Genomic DNA, 8,972 nt, shown 5'->3' with positions numbered 1-8,972 from the left:
GTGCTACGACTAAGCCGTCAACGTAGTCTCGTTCAACTCAATCGTGTCCAAAAGTAGAAAAGTAAATTACCGTTTTACAGACGTGCGTCCTACTCCTAGTAGGCCTATATGTACTACAAGGTGTGACAGTAGCTTAAATTTCAATGTGTTGTAGTACTTGTATATTTTTAAAGCGCCTTTTCACAATGTCACATGTCTAAAAGATGCAGTCCCATAGTTACATATAATTGCAGCTTCCCGCCAAAATAATTTTAAACTAATAAATAAGCTGCATTTGGACGATATATTGAAATACATGTACTGTAATATTGGTAATAAATAAATTGGGGGGGGGGGGGGGGGTCTGAATGCATAAACATCACTGCTGTATAACATGCACTAATCGAAATACAGTATAATAAATCGGATTTTAAAAATCCTTTTTTAAAGTTGATATTTGAACACGGATCTTTCCTACTTTCATGATGTGAATTTGACCATTAAATTTTTTTAACCTATACATAATAATATTCTTAATGATGGACACAAGACTAGTGTTACTGAAAATACAATTATGCTAGGCCAAATAATTACTACAGCATTTGTGACAGTCAATCATTATTTCTAGTTTGTGTTCATTCAGTATGCTCAGGGTTGAAAATTAGCGGTCGCCCGGTCGCCCCTGGCCGAGGGCGACTAAGAATTTTTACAAAGGTAGTCCGTTGGCCGACATCGATTTTAGTGTCTGGCGAGTATGGTACTAGTTAAAAAAGAAACATACTGATACTGAATCGAATGTGACAAAACTAACCGCGTCTATGTTGGCGCGAACTACAGATCTGGCAGCAGAAGACCTAGTACAGGTTCTATATTTTGACATCGCCAATTGACATAATGAATAAAGATAACATTCATATAAAAACATATTAATTTAAGTTTTAAAGCCATACCATCTAAAATAAGATTTTATTGGGTTTAAAAGTGCAGTGTAGGCCTAAATTAAAACAAATTCTTTACAAATTACCAAACTGCATAGGTTAACTCTTTTTTTTATGTCATACAAGTTTTAAGGCAATTGATGGAACATCCAAGGTAATCTGAATGACACAACCGTAATACATGATCAGGGCCGTATTTCTGCACAAAGCAGAGTCGAATGGGCATTTTGGCAAAACAGTAGAGATCCATGAATCTCTATCTAGGAGAACAGCCACTCCCGAAGAAATCATTTGCGGGGAATTTCACCCTTCTTGTATCACTACAAAGTTTATTCCATCCCTCTTGCATCGCCACAAAGAGAACTGCCACTCCCAGACTAGTTCACTAAAGCACACGCAGTTCTACCTAATTTTAGTCTGTTTCTACTGCATTATCTTTTACCATGTATTGAAAATGAGATTTAATATGTTTTTAATTTAATGGTACTTTGTAAAGAAACATGTTTATTTATACTGGATTTCTTTTTCATTTTTTTTTTTTTTTTTTATATACATTTTTACTTTATTCCGTATAAAGTTAAAACGTCAATTCATCAGTTTTCTTTAACGCAAAGGGTTATTATTCAACAAAAAAACCCCGAACAAAACACTATAATTGTACTTGTGCGGTTGAATTCCAATGTGATAATTGGAGGGCTAGTTGAATTTCAGAAGGGCCAGTAAGAGTTTTCTTTAACTGGCCTTGCTGGCGACCTTGGTTTTCATGATAATATTCAACCCTGTATGCTTAATTAAAAATAAACATCCATAAATAGTTAGACCAGGTGCGTGAATACAGAAATATTAATGACTTTATACATACATGCATACATACAACAAATATTGATATATATATATATATATATATATATATATATATATATATATATATATATATATATATATATATATATATATATATATATATATACACATATACATACAGACAGACAGACACACACACACACACACACACACACACACACACACACACACACACACACACATATCGTCGCGTGAGAGCCTAAAGGTCGTAAGTGGCAGATACGACCTAAAACGTCTTTTTTGCATATTTAGAATCGCCATCTCCGATTACATATTGTCACAAAAAATCGTAGCTATGTTCCTAATAGTATCGCTTATACATGCAACGAACCATTTGGCAACAGACAAGAATCATGTCTGTATATATAAATAGGAATTGCAGTAACATTAATGTTTGTATGGTTTGCTATTTTATGTGCACCATAATTATAATAATAAACATGTTTTGGTGAATTTTCTTGAAAAACAAATATCTATTTTGAAGTTTTTTTAATCAAAGCAAAGTTTCCAACATGTAATTTTATCTGTAGATACAATTTTAATTCATAATAATGTTGTATGTGGCAAGTGTAATTACACTGATTTTGGATGTATTTAATTGTATGTTACGGTGATCAAGTTCCGTCTTTCAGCTGCTTTTGAATATCTAATAATATTGCACATACAAACGCAATTGTAAGTTATCCAGGACAAAGTCCAGTAACAGAAGACAGTGTAATCAGACGTACAGTTAAAAGGCGAATAGTGAATGTGGCCTCAACATAAACGATAGCAAGATCTATGAATTTTGATTAACTTTACAGTTAACGAATATTTGCAACAGAATGTTGAACGTGAACATGACACAACACAACACAACACACATACACGCGCGCGCACACACACACACACACACACACACACACACACACACACACACCAAAACATTAGCACAACATAGCACGCACAACAGACGCTGGACATGACATAGCACACACAACATAAGCTGAACATGATATAGCAGACACAACAGGACATGAGCATGACATAGCTCACACAACAGGACCTGAACATGATATATAGCATACACAACAGAACTTGGCACATCAATGAAGACAAGACCTGAACATAACATAGCAAAAAGCTGAACATGAGAAAATAATCACCATAGAAAATGAACGTGACATAGCATTTGCGACAGTTTATTTGTTTGTTTTGTTTAACGACACCACTAGAGCACATTGATTAATTAATCATCAGCTATTGGATGTCAAACATTTGGTAATTATGACTCGTAGTCATCAGAGGAAACCCGCTACATTTTTCTTAATGCAGAAAGGTATCTTTTATATACACTTCCCCACAGACAGGACGGCACATAGCACGGCCCTTATCCAGTCACTCGCGACAGAACCTGAACATAACATAGCACTCACAACAGAACCTGAACATAAAAGAGAACTCACAACAAAACCTGAACATGACGTGGCACACACAACAGAACCTGAACGTGACATAGTACACACAACAGAACCTGAAGAAGAACATGACAGAACACACATACAACATACCATACTCATGCCGTAGCACACACAAGAGAACTTGAACATGACATATCACTCACAACAGACCCAGAACATAATTTAGCACACACAACAGAAACCGGAGGATTGATCACCTAACACTCAATAAAACACGGGGAGAACACTGCACATAACATAGTCTGGAGATATCACTCAACACACATCATACATAATCTGGAGAGATCTTTGAACACAGTAGAACCTGAAGAGATCACTGAACACGATAGAACCCGGAGAGATCACTGAACACACAACAGAACCTGGAGAGATCACCGAACACACAATGGAACCTGGAGAGATCACTGGACACACAACGGAACTCGAAGAGATCACCAAATATATAACAAAACCAGGAGTGTGCACTGAACATACAACAAAACCCGGAGAGTACACCCAACGCACAGTAGAAGCTGTAGGGGTTACTGTTCACTCAATATAACCTGGAGAGAATCCTGCATACTCAACAGGTGGACATGGTATAGTGTTCACTACTTCTGGATTTGATATTCAGTACACACCCTCATTGGAAATGTAAACCCTATATCCTTTGAATGAGCTTCACTTGAACCCGGTGTATCCCAAACCAATAAGCTGCTAAACATAGTTTCTTCATTAAGGATGCCAGCTTCAGTTTGCTTAACTATCCTGCTTTGCCTGTTGTACTAGCTGATAAACCAGGTATTCTTGAAACTAGTGAAGTTCACCCTGAGGCAGCAGAACCAGGAACTATCTGCAAAAGGACTCCTATGGCTCAAAGAACACGGAAAGAACACTGCACACAACATGACATTATCTTTTCTGATGACTCATCAGGAACGAATACTTGCCTGGAAAAAGAGGTTTTGTATGGACAAGTCGTCTGATTCTGATGTACCATCATCAAACAACGAACATGAAGCACTACCACCACAGTGTTTCTGCCAGAAAGAAATGTCTGGGTATGGCTCTATGGAATTGAATGCAACCAGTCAACAGGGGTATGGGGGGGGGGGGGGGGTCCTGCTTCAGAAAGAAAATGGGTTACGTCTAGGGTTAGGATTAAGAAAATCATACAGTAATGATAAGAGTAATTAATTTTGTAAAAAATTCTGCAAAAATATTTGGGTATGGCACCATACCTTTTTACCCTCTGGCAGAAACCCTGAACCAGACGTAGTCACACAAAATCAGGGGTGGGTCAAAGAAAACAAGGATTTCACGAGTCAGAGTAGTTTGATTTTATTTATCGTATTATTATTAACAAAAGTAAAATAACTTTTTTCACGTAATATTTTGTTCAAGCGGTGATTTTATTAATACGTACTTCTACTTGTATTCCTTTTTGAATGTTTGCTTCTAAATGTGTTCTATTTATAAGCTTTCTCCTTTTTAAAAATAAATATGTGATTTGCAAAACTGAAATGTTTTAGAAGTGATGGCTCTTTCAGAATAAATATTCAAATTTACTTGATATACTGTTGGTCGTAAGTGACGCATTTAATTCAATCATGAATAACTGTCGTAACTACAACTATTTAAGCAAATACCTAAAACACCCAATATGCTATAAATACCGCAAATATATACAAAGAAATCGTAAATGTGTTCAGCTTTCATTGTCATTAAAACAAATTTGACATCTTAACTACTGATCAAGAAAAACAGTTTTCCTTCATTATCTCGGCTTTTTAAAAATGAATTTTGATGCACTTAACGTCCTTTTGGCTCTCACGCGACGATATATATATATATATTAAAAGATTCAACAGAAATACACCCCAAATTTAAGGAAATATTAATTACATACTTTTGTTGAGAAGTAGTGGTAGTCTCAAGAACAATAGTGTTTCAAGGATATAGTCTTGAATGTCATTGGTGCTACACATTGTCATTGGTGTTACCTTTTTGTCATTGGTGTTACTCAAGAATATTTTAACTGTCATTTCTCTAGAAATTTATGTTTGAAATTTAAATTGTTTATTAAGGAAAGCATAGGTTCTACCTTTATGACTTTGATGAAATTTATTTTGAAGGACTCCATATTTTTAAATAATTAAAACTACCACAATGAATAATTTAAGTCACATGTAGAATATCTGTGTGGAAATGCAAAATTACACCCAGTGACCCTTGGATAGTTTTTAATGCTAAAATTATTCGAAATATGTTATTATGAACACCCAAATAACACATCCATGTGCTCTTGGACACTATAAACCAATTGGATCACACTTGTCCGGTAACACCAATGACATAATGACCTTGTTCATGGAATAAGATACGTCTGCACATGCTATGCAGGCGGATGACATTGATCATTTTATGTTTTTGTGTTCATCTAGTTTCAAAAAGTTAACAATAAAACTTTATGTCTTTTAATTGTTTTATCTTGTATTTGTATTTTGAAAAGTGATGCTTTCTGTAGATTGACCCGTACGTATGTGTGTGTGTGTGCGTGTGTGCGTGTGTGTGTATTTGTGTGTGTTTGCGCGCGTGCATACGTCGGATAGTTGGCCTGCTACCAAGTATAAGGCATACACTGACGAATTACTCCAGCCAATTCACATCTAGATTAACACCTACTGAATGTAGTCTGACGGAATTTTGTTTTTACTGATATATCTCCACAATATAGCCTATATCTGATAGCTCGGGGACTGTTCCTAATACACAGACTAATTACCTCAGCCAATTCACATAGATTAACACCTAATCAACGTAGACTGACGGAATCTTGTTTTACTGATGTACCCGCACAATATATGTCTAATAGCTCGGGGACTCGGGCATGGCGGGGAATGGGGGGTGAAGGTTAGGGGGGGGATGGGGTTTAATAAAAAAATATTGGTAGTAAATCTTAAGGCAAAGGTGAATTTTACTTCTAGAATGCAGGATTTGGCATTTTTGGACATCTAGTTTTCAAACTTTTACGGGGGATCATACTCCCGAACCTCCTAAAAAATTTACTTTGCGCCCTCGATCTCAGTCAGCCTGCTACCAATACACATATTAATTACCCCAGCCATTTCACACAGATTAACACCTACTGAATGTAGACGATATTATACTCGGTTGACTGCTCGAGGACTGCTTCCAGGTCTATGATTGAAGGGTAGCATATTCAGAGGCGGATTTATGGGGGGGGGGGGGGGGGGGGGGGGGAGGCCAGGGGCCCGGCCCCCTAAATTTTGTGACAGTTATAATTTTATTATATATTAATTTTCAATTTTTTTTACGATCCCCTCCAAACCTCTCCTAAGTTTAATTGGTATGTCATTAGCCCCCCCCCCCCCCCCACTCCCAAATGGATTTTCTGGATCCGCCACTGATATTACATCATGTAAAGCCCAATTAACTGGGAACTGGGAACTCTATTAACGTGCCCATATCCAAAAGGTTCAGGCACGCCCATCCCAGGTTTGGGCTCTACCGGACTCGGTGGCATAATGGTTAAGCCATCGGACTACAGGCTGGTAGGTACTGGGTTCGGATCCCAGTCGAGGCATGGGATTTTTAATCCAGATACCGACTCCAAACCCTGAGTGAGTGCTCCGCAAGGCTCAGTGGGTATGTGTAAACCACTTGCACCGACCAGTGATCCATAACTGGTTCAACAAAGGCCATGGTTTGTGCTATCCTGCCTGTGGGAAGCGCAAATAAAAGATCCCTTGCTGCCTATCATAAAAGAGTAGCCTATGTGGCGACAGCAAGTTTCCTCTAAAAAAAAAAGAGTGTCAGAATGACCATATGTTTGACGTCCAATAGCCGATGATAAGATAAAAAAATCAATGTGCTCTAGAGCCGTCGTTAAATAAAACAAACTTTACTGACTTCGCCAGTGGCCAGCCCTGGGACGGGAGGCCCAGTTAACATACAGATTTAGCTGTTTACCGACTATTTACCACTAGAGCACATTGATTAATTAATCATCGACTATTGCATGTCAAACATTTGGTAATTCTGCCACGTAGTCATCAGAGGAAACCGGGCCGCTACATTGTTTTCTAATTAAGCAAGGGATCTTTTATATGCACTTTCTCACAGCCTTTGACCAGTTGTGGTGCACTGGTTGGAACGAGAAAAAAAAACCCCAATCAGTTGAATGGATCCACCGAGGTGGTTTGATCCTGCGACGTAAGTCCCTGAAACGATCACTCAACCGACTGAGTTAAATCCCGCCCCTTTGCCGTCTATTTAGTTACGTTATTGGCAGATCTAGCTAGGCAATGAAGGGGACATAGTTACAAAATGTATGCAGAAGCTCTCCCCCCCCCCCCCCCTAAATTTTGTAATAGTTACAATTTTATTATATATTAATTTTCTTTTTTTACGATCCCACTCCAAACATCCCCCCAAAGTTCCACCTCATGTTACTGCCCCCCCCCCCCCCCCCCCCCCCCCCCAATGGATTTTCTGGATCCGCCACTGGTATGTTAAACATCTTGAATTTGAACTTGTCCACGGTTTTTGGGAAACCAGGCACGGCGGAAGCAAGTGGACGTTGGAGTGTGTGGTGGGTGACTGATATCGAAGAAGTTTGTTTTGTTTAATGACACCACTAGAGCACATTGATTAATCAATCATCGGCTACTGGATGTCAAACATTTGGTAATTCTGACTCGTAGTCATCAGGGGAAACCTGCTACATCTTTCCTAATGCAGTATGGGATCTTTCATATGCACTTTCCCACAGACAGGATAGCATATACCACGGCCTTTGATATACCAGTCGTGGTGCAAAAGCTGGAACGAGAAATAGCCGAATGGGCCCAGCAATGGGGATCGGTCCCACACCGACTGCGCATCAAGCGAGCACTTTACCGCTGGGCTATGTCCCGCCCCTGACTGAGATCAAAGGCGCAAATCTCTCTCCCCTCCCTCTCCCTCCCTCCCTCTCTCTCTCTCCCCCCTTCCTCCCTCCCTCTCTCCCCTCCCCTCTCCCCTTGCAGATTTGAAGAAACCTCTTCCCCAGGGACATACCGGGCTGCAATTAGTGACATTCATAGATAGACTAACCCCTGTATCTATTGATTTTTACATCGGGGTCTACATGCAGAATATGCATATTGGCAGATCAGTGATATGGTCATTAATTTTTTGGTTGGTAGGTGCTGGTTTCGAATTTTAAATCCTATTGGTCTCTGATCCCAAGCGAGTGCATTGCTGGGTTCATTGGTGCATCTCGAATACCAAATATTGTGTGTGTCCATACATATGTATGTATGTGTGTGCACGCAAGTGTGTACAGGCACATGTGCAGGGGTGGGGGTTGCGGTTGAACCCCTCTGTTCCAAACAAATTTTCGTTTTATATTTTCCTGGGGAGTAAAGCTCGCCACTGTCTAGTCTCCTCGTTCCAGCCAATTCATCACGACTGGTATATCAAAAACCGTGTTATGTACTACCCTGTTGGCATATAAAAGATCCCTTGTTGCTAATCGAAAAAGAGTAGCCCATGAAGTGGCGACAGCAGGTTTCCTCTATCAGTATCTGTGTGGTCCTTAACCATATATCTGACACCATATAACCATAAATAAAATGTGTTGAGTGTGTCATTAAATAAAACATTTCCTTCTTTCTGTCTAGTCTCCCCCTGCTGAATTTTCTGCACAAGCATAATTATGTGTGTATGTATGATCTTCATGTCAAAA

Source organism: Gigantopelta aegis, chromosome 14 (assembly GCF_016097555.1).
Source record: "Gigantopelta aegis isolate Gae_Host chromosome 14, Gae_host_genome, whole genome shotgun sequence".
NCBI lineage: Eukaryota > Metazoa > Mollusca > Gastropoda > Neomphalida > Peltospiridae > Gigantopelta > Gigantopelta aegis.
Note: the sequence above shows the minus strand (reverse complement) of the source record.